Here is a 12,392-nt window from a genome sequence, read left to right as displayed (position 1 = left end):
AGCATCCATAGTGTAATCGATACAACCGTCATCACTTACTTGACTATGTTGCTTGCATGAAGTGTAAACAGAAGGGGCACACTATCAATTACTACAAAAGCATGACACCTGCAACGTTAAATCAGGGAACAAACACAAGAATAGGATCTTGTGGAAGAAGAACATGTTACGAGTGTGGAGAAGTTGGACACTTCAGAAGGGGATTTCCAAAATTAAGGAAACAGGGAGATAATATTCATACCAGAGCATTCGTAATTGGAACTAGGGACACTATCCAGGACCATCTGTGGTAACTTGTACGTTCCTCATAAATAACTTATACGCTATAATACTCTTCGACTCTGGAGCTGATAGAAGTTTATTACTCCAAAATTTAGGCAACATTTAAAGCATGAGTCTAGTAAACTAAAAGAAGCATATAAAGTAGAAATAGCTAAACGAAGAAAACTAAATTACCCAAGAAATTATAGAAAATTACCTTCTAACTCTAAATAATCATACTTTTCACGTCAAGCTCATGCCAATGATTATTGGAAGCTTTGACGTCATCATCGGTATGGATTGGTTATATTAACACCACGACGAAATCCTATGCTATGAAAAATCAATACGATTACCCTTACCTAACAGCAAAGCCCTGATTATTTATGGTGATAAGTCTGGGAAAAACCTCAAACTCATTTCTTGCACAAAGGCTCAGAAATATGTACATAAGAAATGTAGCACATTCTTGGCTCACATTGTAGATAAGAAAAGCAAAACAAAATCAACGACATACCTCAAGTATGTGAATAACCATATGTATTTCCTGAAGATCTACCTGGAATACCACCTATTCGAAAAGTCGAATTCGAATCGACATAACTCCAGGAGCAAAAACCAAGAACCAAAATTTCCTTATTAGTTGGCTCCATCTGAAATGCAAGAACTATCTAACCAACTACAAGAACTTCTTGACAATGGGTTTATAGACCAAGATTTTCACATTGGAGAGCACCAATCTTGTTTCTTAAAAAGAAGGACGGATCCTTTCGAATGTGTATTGATTATCGGGAGCTAAACAAATTAACGATCAAGAACCGTTTACTGCTTCCAAGAATTGATGATCTATCCGATCAACTTCAAGGATCTAGCTACTATTCAATGATAGATCTCTGATCAAGATACCATCTAGTCAGAGTATAAGAAGACGATGTTCTAAAAACAACATTTAGGACTCGGTATGGTCATTATGAGCTCTTAGTTAGGCTTTTGGAATAACCAACGCCCCAACAGTGTTTATGGATCTCATGGATCGTGTTTGCAAACCGTACTTGGGTAAATTTGTGATAGTCGTTATCGATGATATATTGATATATTCATGAACCAAGGAAGAACACGGTTAACACTTGCAAATAATCTTGGAACTACTAAGAAAAGAAAACTTTTAAGCCAGATTCTCCAAATGTGAATTTTGGATTAGAGAAGTACAACTTTTAGAACATGTAGTTAGTAACAAAGGAATTCATGTCGAACCCTCTATGATTGAAGTAATTAAGAATTAGGAAGAACCAAAGACGCCAATAGAAGTGTGTCAATTCTTAGGTCTTGTTGGCTACTACCGAAGATTTATAGAGAATTTCTCTAAGATAACCAAGCCACTCACAACACAAACACGGAAAGACTCAAAGTTCAACTGGGAAGATAAACAAGAAGCTGTTTTCCATACACTAAAACAAATGCTATGTAGTGCACCAATCCTATACCTCCCAAATGGGACAGAATATTTCTCTATATACTACGACACATCAAATCAAGGATTGGGATGTATTTTGATGCAAAGGGGAAAAGTTATTGCTTACGCGTATTGACAAATTAAAATATAGGAAAATAACTACATTACCCATGAGCTTGAATTAGGAGCTGTAGATTTTGTTTACCCATTTCCATTATCTTCTTTATTCTTAAGGATCTACCCTAAGAATCATCTATTCTTCAATATTTATTCCTATCGATTTTCCTAAGGAATAAGGCACCAAGTCCATAGCTGCTAGGATTTTTAGAATACATCTGGTGAATACGTAAATCAAAACTCCTAGTGGTTTCGACATTATTTGGCTAGTTGTCGATAGATTAACAAAGTCCGCTCACTTCTTTCCAATCAAGGCGACCGACAAGATGGAAAAGCTTACCATAACTTATCTAAAGGAAATCGTCAAATTGCATGAAGTTCCGATTTCTATTATCTCTGATAGAGATAGTAGATTCACTTCACGGTTTTGGCAATCACTGCAGAAATTCATGGGAACATGCTTGGATATGATTACAGCTTACCATCCACAGACCGATGGTCAGAGCGAGAGGACCATCCAAACTTTGGTAGATATGCTCCGAGCCTGCGTAGTAGACTTTAGAAATGCATGAGATACTTATTTACCATTAATTGAATTTTATTACAACAATAGTTATCACACCAACATTAAGGCCGCACCGTTTAAGGCTCTTTATGGACGAAAATGTTGTTTCCCCAATATGTTGGGCAGAAGTTAGAGACTAACAATTAGCCAAAGAACATACAAGTGATACCTTATGTGCCGAGCCAGAAATAATCCACGAGACAATTGAAAAGATCGTGCAAATTAAGGATCAGTTAAAGGCCGCAGGTGATCATCAGAAGAGCTATGTGGACGTAAGATGTAAGCCTTTGGAATTCCAAGTAGGAGCTAAAGTAATGTTGAAGGTATTTCCTTGGAAAGGCATGATTCGATTCAGGAAATGAGGCAAGATAAACCTATGATATATAGAACCTTTTGAAAATTCTAAACCAGAATTGGTTCTGTCGCATATCAACTAAAGTTGATTCAAGAGCTAAGCCATACATACAATGTTTTCCCCAACTAATTAACAGTTCCTCGTCCATAAGAAAATTTTTGGGAGGAAATTATTTCAACGGGGGGAGAATGTAACAACAGTCAAAATTAGGTCAAAGATAATTCCCATAAATATAACAAACACATATTATAATCAATTTTCATTCAACACTACAAGTCTATACGATTCCAAAAATATATAGAACGTCTAAATCTGATTTCGAATGAAGAAGTTATGATAAATTCTATCACTATAGCCTTTATAACAAGTGGAATTTAAAATAGAATTATAATTAGCTATTGGAGTCTAAAAGAAAGTTGTACTCAGAAATACCTACACGTGGATATAAAGAACGTAAAAAACGGAGCTCGTATGAAAAAGTTAAGATCTTCCAAAGATGTAGCTATCTACAGGCATGACACGTGGCAGAAACCCTAGCTGCCTTATTTCCACGATGTGAACATTAAGTTCACGACATGAAACTAATCAAGGACACTAATCGAGGCTAGAAAACACGTGTTAAAGCTACATGATGACTCATTGAATTTCACAACGTGAACATAGATATTTAAACATGTGCATGGGCCCAGAATAGCCTGTAAATAGAGATCAAAGCTCATTCATTCCTTACACCTTCTCCTTTCATTCTCTCTCGTTTTCGAAGGTCGTTTCCCTTCCCGAGCCTGACAACGATGAGCCTCTGATTGTTTAGATTCTATAGATCGCGCTACTAGGGTGAGTTTCATGGTCCCTATTTTTAATGTTTTCAGGGGAAAATTCATGCTAAATATTATATAAAAGTTAATATTATGTTTATATGATAGTATATTAATATCAAAATAAATAGTTATATTAACAAGGATATAGTTGTTTTGTATCATATATATCTAGAATATATCTGATATATATATGTATATATATATATATATATATATATATATATATATATGTATATATATATATATATATATATATATATATATATATATATATATCATACAATTATCTTAAACTTGTTAGTATGTTGTTATCATAGATTATTCTAATGTAGTCCCAAAGTTATACGCAAGAGTTCTATATATGTTATAGTCTCGGAGTTATACTCTGGAGTTCTATATGTATTATGTGTGATATAGCCCCAGATTTATACTCAGGAGTTATATATACTATTTGTTAAGTATGTTGTTATTATTAGTTTTATGTTAGATAAAACCCGATTTACTTCAAGTTATAGCTGTTATACTGCCTAAGTATTAAAAAAATTAGGAGTAACATTTAAATCATAGTCTAATGAGCTAACTTATTCCTCAACTAAGATTTGAAATCTTAGTGGAAATCCTCTTACCTGTAACCGCTAATCTCATGTGAGCGTGGAAGTCGTGTATGAAACTATACGGGTTGACAACACTACCCGTGGTCGTTAGCTACAACCCAACATTTTCCGGGTGACGAACTTTCCCAATTTACTCCATTTCGACGTCGATGAAGCATGTGGAACCTACTACAAGGTGTGATCCTTGTAAAATTAATCAAAGGTCTTGTATGTCATATAGCCGCAGTTACAGACTCATGGTAGCACAACTTTAGAAGCATTATACTTTGTCGATATACAAGTGTTAATGTTAACTATAAGTTTCCCAAACACTTACACTCTAGGTACAAGAAACTGGTAGGTATACTAGTTGTACATTAAGTAGACAATTATACCTAACCTACATACTCATATTGAATTGAAATAAGATTTATACGTAGCCGTTTTTACTCATATAGAATTGGAATAAGATTTATACGTAGTAACCTTCGTTTGTATGGGATTACAAACACTTATATTTATATTATATGAAACTTATAGGTATACTACTAGTACACTAAGTAGACAATTATACCTAGCATACATACTCGTATAGAATTGAAATAAGATTTATACGTAGCCATTTTTACTCGTGTATAATTGGAATAAGATTTATACGTAGTAACCTTTGTTTTTATGGGATTACAAACACTTATATTCATAGTATATGAGACTTATAGGTATACTACTTATTTAGTAGGTAAAACATTATACCTAGGATATATATACTATATGTTAGAATCAAGTATGAGTCAAAATAATATTTTCAAACTATGATATATACTTTCCAACTTGGGGAAAGGTACTATTTTCACTCAAAGTCAAAACTTGTGAACTCGTCAACTATTTTTTTTTACGTATTTTCAAAACACATGTGTTTTTAGGAACTTGATAAGCTGGAATAATACAACTTCCTATTATCAATAAAGGTACGTAGTTTATAATAATTCTTTTGTACTTTTCAATATATGTTTGATAACTGTGATACAAGGAATGACGTTACACCACCCGATGTTTCCGCCTCCGGCTGGGGGTGTGACAGTTAGCTCCCATAAAGATACAGGAGTTGTCTACACAACTGCAAGAGCTGTTAGATAAGGGGTTCATTCAACCGAGCAGTTCACCATGTGGCACCGATCATGTTTGTGAAGAAGAAGGATGGGTCTCATCAGATGTGTATTGGTTACCGGGAGCTGAATAAGCTAAAAGTGAAGAACCGTTATCCACTCCCAAGGATTATTGATTTCTTTGCCCAGCTTGAGGATGCATCTTGGTTTTCCAAGATTAATCTGCATTCGGGTTATCATCAGATGAGCGTCAGAGAGAATGATATGCAGAATACGGCCTTTCGGACTCGTTATGGTCAGTACGAGTTCGTGGTGATTCCCTTCGGGCTCACCAATTCTCCAGCTGCGTTCATGAACCTCATGAACCACGTATGCAGGCCGATGTTGGATAGGTCTGTGATTGTGTTTATTGATGACATACTGGTCTATTCTAAGACCCAGGAATTGCATAAGGAGCAATTGAGGGAGGTGTTGGAGTCTTTGAGGAGGAGAGACTTTTTGCGAAGTTTTCCAAGTATGAGTTCTGGTTGCGTGGGGTGCACTTTCTGCGACACCTTGTCAACCAGATACGTATTCTGGTCGATCCGGCCAAGGTCGACGTCATGATGAGGTGGGAGGTTTCGAGGTCTCCATTTAAGATTAGGAGTTTCCTTGTGTTGGCAGGATACTATCGGAGATTCATTCAGGATTTCTCCAAGATAGCGGTTCCTCTGACTCGGTTGACGAAGAAGACAATCACTTTTTTCTAAGGTCCTGAGCAGCAGGCAGCTTTTGAGACACTGAGATAGAGACTGTGTGAGGCGCCGATACTGACCCTGTCTGAGGGTGTTCAGGATTTGGTGGTTTATTGTGATGCGTCAATCATGGGTTTGGGTGCGGTTCTAATGTAGAGGGGTCACATTGTTGCTTATTCTTCGAGGTAGCTAAAGCCTCATGAGCCGAATTGGAGCTGGGGGCTGTGCTTTTCTCCCTCAAGATTTGGCGACATTACCTCTATAGGTTCCACTGTACTATTTACACGGATCACAAGAGCCTGAGGTATTTGATGGATCAGCCGAATCTGAACATGAGGCAGCGCCAGTGGTTGGATATGGTGAAGGATTATGATTGTGAGATCCTTTACCATCCGGGGAAGGCGAATGTGGTGTCCAATGCTCTTAGCCGTAAGGCCGTCACGACCTTGATCAGAGATATTTGTTTGGGGATGACCGTGATTACTCCAATTTTGGAGTGGATTCGAGAGGCTTAGGTCAAGGCTAGGAAGGAAGAGAACTGGAAGACTGAGTGCATAGTGGGTCAGGGAACATCCTTTGATTATGATAGACGAGGGTTATTGACTCTCCATCGGAGAGTGTGGGTGTAACAGCCCAAAATTCAGGATCAAATTTTTCGTTTTAAATAAACACAAAAGTTACAATCGTCACATTGTTCCAAGCTATTCATTAATAATAATGTCAAATTATCAGAGTAATATGTCATATTGCAGATAAATGATGCGTCATCAAGTCAGGCCATTCCCTTTAGTGCGGGAAGTACCTGAAACCACAAATATAAACTGTAAGCAAAAGCTTAGTGAGTTTCCTAATCATATCACATAGTTAAAAAGAAGTAAACATGCAAGTGACATGGGCTACCCCCATGGTCTTAACATACAATGCCGAGGCCAGATCCCGGTCATACATATGAGTGCCATGGGCTACCCCCATGATATTTCTTTGCGAAGCTGAGGGCCAAATTCCGGTTTTACACTCAAGTGCCATGGGCTACCCCTATAGTCTTCCATACCATTATCACAAAAATCAACAACCATGTAAGTAACAAGAAATGGGGCATTGGTGCCTTCGACCCATAAACATGGTGAGAAGACTCACCTCTCAATATGAATAAAAGCAGATGAGGCCCTGACTCCGAATCTCAGCTCTAACCGACTCCTAACCATCAAAGATAATTTCTCACATATAATCTAGAATACCCAAAATACCCCTAATGGGTCAAACTAAGTCAAGCGGTCAAAAGGTCATGAAAAGTCAAATCAGCTGACCGCCACATCGTGGTACCCTTGTACCACGCCGTGGTGTCGAATACGACAAAATAGCTTGATGCATTCAACCACTTTCTTCGATTTCCAAAGGATCTACAACTCCGATCTGGTCCAAAATGAGGTCTAGATGGATAAAGTTTCCAACTTTATCCAATAGAACCCTCCAAAATGTATAGATCTCAACTTTAAGATCCAAAACACTTCATGGCTTAGGCAATAATCATGTAATCCAAAAAGGTTACTTAACCAAGCGCTTCAAAAGAGTGTCTAACACCAAACACACCATAAAAATTGGTGTTTTTCAGCCATGCATGTCCAATGCATGTCTTAAACTCTTATTAGGTCAAAATAGGATGAAAAGGTCACGATTCCATGCATGGCCTCAACACTCAATTCTAAGCTAGATCCATAGAGTCAAATGCACCAAATGGCCTGAGGATTCATATAGTTGCTAGCTTTATGAAGTTCAACCATCCAAGGCAGAAAAACATAGAGAAAAGTGGGAAAAATCCCTAGATCTATCCATTAACTCAACAAGGTGCAGATATACCTCCTTGAGATGCTAGAGGAAGGTAAACTCCTGGATCTTCTTTGTTTTGGACTCCAAAGTGATCTTCCACCACCTTCTTCCTTCACTAGCACCAAAAACACATACTTTCAGGCCAAAAAGTCACACAAAGGATCTAGGGTTTGCAAGGGACAATTTGGAGAGATGGGGGATGATGGGAAGGAGGATAGGAGGGTTTAAGGATCTTTAAATATGGATCAGCCCTTAAACTTTAGGGTTTTTTCCCAACACCCACCCCCACGTTGTGGAAAAATCACCACGTCGTGGTGGTTCATTAAGCCCCCGCGACCAAAAACTCATTGCCACATCGTGATGAGGCATCACCACGTTGTGGCCCTCAAAAGGAAACATCATGTGCAATCAGAATAATTTCATACCTAGAATCGAGTGTTACAACTCTCCCCCACCTGAATCAGACTTCGTCCTTGAAGTCTGCTATGTCAAATAACTCTGGGTAAAGCTCCCTCATCTCGCCTTTCGGCTCCCACGTCCATTCTGAACCTTTGCGATGCTGCCATTGGACTTTTACTAACTCAACATCCTTGTTGCTCAAGGTTTTCGTTTTCCGATCAAGGATCGAAACCAGCCTCTCAATATAATTCAACCGGTCATCCACCTGAATATCCTCCAATGGAACCACTGCAGAATCATCCAATAAACACTTCCACAACTGAGAGACATGGAATGTACTATGAATCTGACTGAGCTCATCTGGAAGATCCAAGCGATATGCAACCTGGCCCACCCGGGCCAAAATCCTAAAAGGTCTGATGTACCTGGGGCCCAACTTGTTCCTCTTCCTGAATTGGATAACACCTTTCCAAGGTGAAACCTTCAGGAGTACCATATCCCCCACCTGGAACTCTAGATATGATCGATGTCTGTTGGCGTAACACTTCTGCCGACTCTGGGCTGTCTGCATTTTACTCCGATCCTGGTGTATCAACTCGGTGGTCTTGAGTACCACCTCGGTACTCCCTATAGCCTACCGACCAACCTCTCCCCAAGAAATCAGGGTGCTGCATTTTCTCCCATATAGCATCTCAAGAGAAGGTCGATCAATGTTGGCGTGATAACTGTTGTTATACGAAAATTCCGCTAACGGAACAGCCCACCAAAGTCCAAAACACAAGCTCGCAACATATCCTCTAAAGTCTGAATGGTCCGCTCGCTCTGACCATTATTCTGCAAATAGAAGGCTGTGCTGAAATGTAGACGAGTACCCAACTCGTCATGTAACCTCCTCCAAAACCTGGAAGTAAACCTGACACCCCTGTCTGAAAACACAGAAACTGGCACCCCGTGCCGTGCCATAACCTCTCAGATGTAAACCTCTTCCAACTTCTCCGCAAAGATACTCTCCTATATCGGAATGAAATGCACGCTCTTGGTCAATCGATCCACGATGACCCAAATCGAATCCACTTTGCATGCAGTCCGAGGAAACTTCGTGATGAAATCCATGGTCATCTCCTCCCATTTCCACACGAGAATCTACAACGGCTGCATCTTTTCATGCGGTCGATGATGCTCGGCCTTGACTTTCCTGCAAGTCAAACACCTATCCAAGTACCAGGCCACATCCCACTTCATGCAGGGCCACCAATAATCAGGACGGGGATCTCTATATATCTTCGTTGCCCTGTGATGAATGGAGAACGTAGACTTGTACGCCTCCTCCATCAGAACCTGACGCACACCGCCCCAATACGGAACCCATACTCTCCGATGAAGAGTGAACAACCCACGATTGTCATAATCGACGGAAGCCACCTGACCCACAATAAGCTCACTCTTCTGGTGTTATTCCTTCATATCCTCGATCTGAGCCTCCTAAATCCGTTCTAATAAAGGGGTAATCACGGTCATCCTCAACTATATATCCCTGATCGGAGCCGCGACCGCCTTGCGGCTGAGAACATCAGCCGCCACATTGGCCTTCCCTGGATGGTAAAGGATTTCACAATCATAATCATTCACCACATCCAACCACCGACGCTGCCTCATTTTCAGATTTGGTTGATCCATCAGATACCTCAGGCTCTTATGATCCGTGTAAATAGTACAACGGACCCCATAGAGGTAATGTCGCCAAATATTGAAGGAAAAAACCACGGCCCCAGCTCCAAATCATGTGTCGGATAATTCGCCTCATGAGACTTCAGCTTCCTCGAGGCGTAGGGGATCATGCGGCCCCTATGCATAAACACTAGCCCCAAACCTGTGATCTACGCATTACAATAAACCACAAAATCCTCAACACCCTCCGACAGGGTCAAAATCAATACCTCACACAACCGCTGTCTCAAGGTCTCAAAATTTTCCTGCTGCTTAGGCCCCCAATGAAATGTAACTGTCTTTCTTGTTAACCGAGTCAATGGAACAGCTATCTCGGAGAAATCCAAGATGAATCTCCGATAATAACCTGCTAACCCAAGGAAACTCCAAATCTCAGATGGCGACCTCAGAACCTCCCACCGCATCACGACCTCGACCTTGGCCAGATCGACCAAAATACCATTCTGGTTGACAAGGTGCCCCAGAGACTACACCTTGTGCAATTAGAACTCACACTTGGAGAACTTTGCGAAAAGTATCTCCCTCCTCAAAGTCTCTAACGCCTCCCTCAAGTGCTCCTCATACCGCTCCTGAGTCTTGGAATAGACCAAAATATCATCAATAAATACAATCACAGACCGATCCATCATTGGTCTGCATACGCGGTTCATGAGATCCATGAATGCGGTTGGAGCATTGGTGAGCTCAAAAGGCATCACCACGAATTCGTAATGACCATAACAAATTCGGAAATCCATCTTCTGCACATCATCATCCCTAACCCTCATCTGATGATAACGCGGATGTAAATCAATCTTGGAAAACCAAGATGCACCCTGGACCTAGTCAAACAGATCATCAATCCTCGGGAGTGGATAATGGTTCTTCCCCGTTACCTTATTCAGCTCTCGATAGTCAATGCACATACGATGAGACCCATCCTTCTTCTTCACAAATAAGATCGGTGCTCTTCATGGTGAACTGCTTGGACGAATAAACCCCTTGTCTAGTAGCTCCTGCAGCTATGTAGACAACTCCTGCATCTCTGGTGGTACCAGGCGATACAGTGCCTTGGCTATAGGAGCCGCACCAGGAACAAAATCAATTTGAAACGCCACCTGCCTCTCAGGAGGCATGCCAAGCAAATCCTCGAGAAAAAAGTCAAGAAAATCCCTCGCAATGGGTACCCTGTTCAACTCTGTCGTGGCCTCAACTTGTGTATCTGAAACATAAGCCAGAAACCCAGAACATCTATGTTGCAGAAACCTCCTGGCCCTCGCAGCTGAATAGAGAGCTGGCCCATACGAAGCTCTCTCACCAGGAATAACCAGTTCTCCCCCACTTGAGGTTCAAACTCTCACCAACTGTCGCTCATAATCAATCACGACCCCATTGGCCCCCAACCAATCCATCCTGATGATCACCTTCAATCCCCTCAAGGGAATCAGTACCAAATCAATAGGAAACCTCTCACTGAACATGTTCGGGACACACCCTCGGAAGACCCTCGAAGCACTCACAGTACGGTCGTCCGCAATCTCCACCTCTAGAGGGGAACTTAGGGTTCCCGGAGCTTCTCGAAACTTCTTGCTGAGGACCAGAGACACGAAGGATCAGGTAGCCCACCGAATCAAACGGGACATGAGCAGACAAACCATTGACCAAAAAGGTCCCTATACAAGATCATATTAGATATAAGCTTAAATAAAGGAAACTATAAAAGATAAGGCTAGAAAACATAACATTCATAACATTTGGAGCTGCACAGGCCTCATCAGCGGTCAACTGAAATGCCTTACTCTTCACCACAGGGGCCTCCGCCTTGCCCTAGCGGTCGTCGGTAATCCTCAAAGTGGATGACACGGGCACCACCGCTGCTTCTCCAGTCAATATCGGACAATCGGCTTTTTATGGTCGGTCTAATTGCAATGAAAAAAATCAGGCCCTTCTTGGGGCAATCCCTGCTCAGGTGGCCCGACTGGCCACAACTGTAACATGCTGAGATTGGTGTCAGACAAGCTCCATTGTATGGACTACCGCACTTGGTGCAATGACCCCGGCCCTGCTGGCCTCTACTGTGGGTATCGGAGGTCTAGGGCCTCTTGGCCGGATGCACAGCTATCTGAACCTCTTCCGCTTCTCCCGAAGCTCCAACTCAATCTCCCGCTCGCGAGCCTTCTCGATCATGTCATTCAGGGTTTTACACCCCGAGCAACTCATAAATTCCTTAATAACATCCCTCAGCATAGCATGATATCTCGTCATCCTTATTTACCCATCTGCAACATACTGCGGAACCAACAATGCCCTCTCCGTGAATTTGGCGGTGATATCCGCCATAGTCTCCATGGTCTGGAAAAGGACATGAAACTCCTTCGCCGGCTGTTACACCTAATTAGCTGGTGCAAACTCCATCTAAAATCTCTGGACAAAGTTCTCTCATGTCATCTCAACCAC

Source organism: Lactuca virosa, chromosome 6, assembly GCF_052849685.1.
Source record: "Lactuca virosa cultivar CGN04683 chromosome 6, Lactuca_virosa_CGN04683_v6, whole genome shotgun sequence".
In the NCBI taxonomy this organism is placed as follows: Eukaryota; Viridiplantae; Streptophyta; class Magnoliopsida; order Asterales; family Asteraceae; genus Lactuca; species Lactuca virosa.
Note: the sequence above shows the minus strand (reverse complement) of the source record.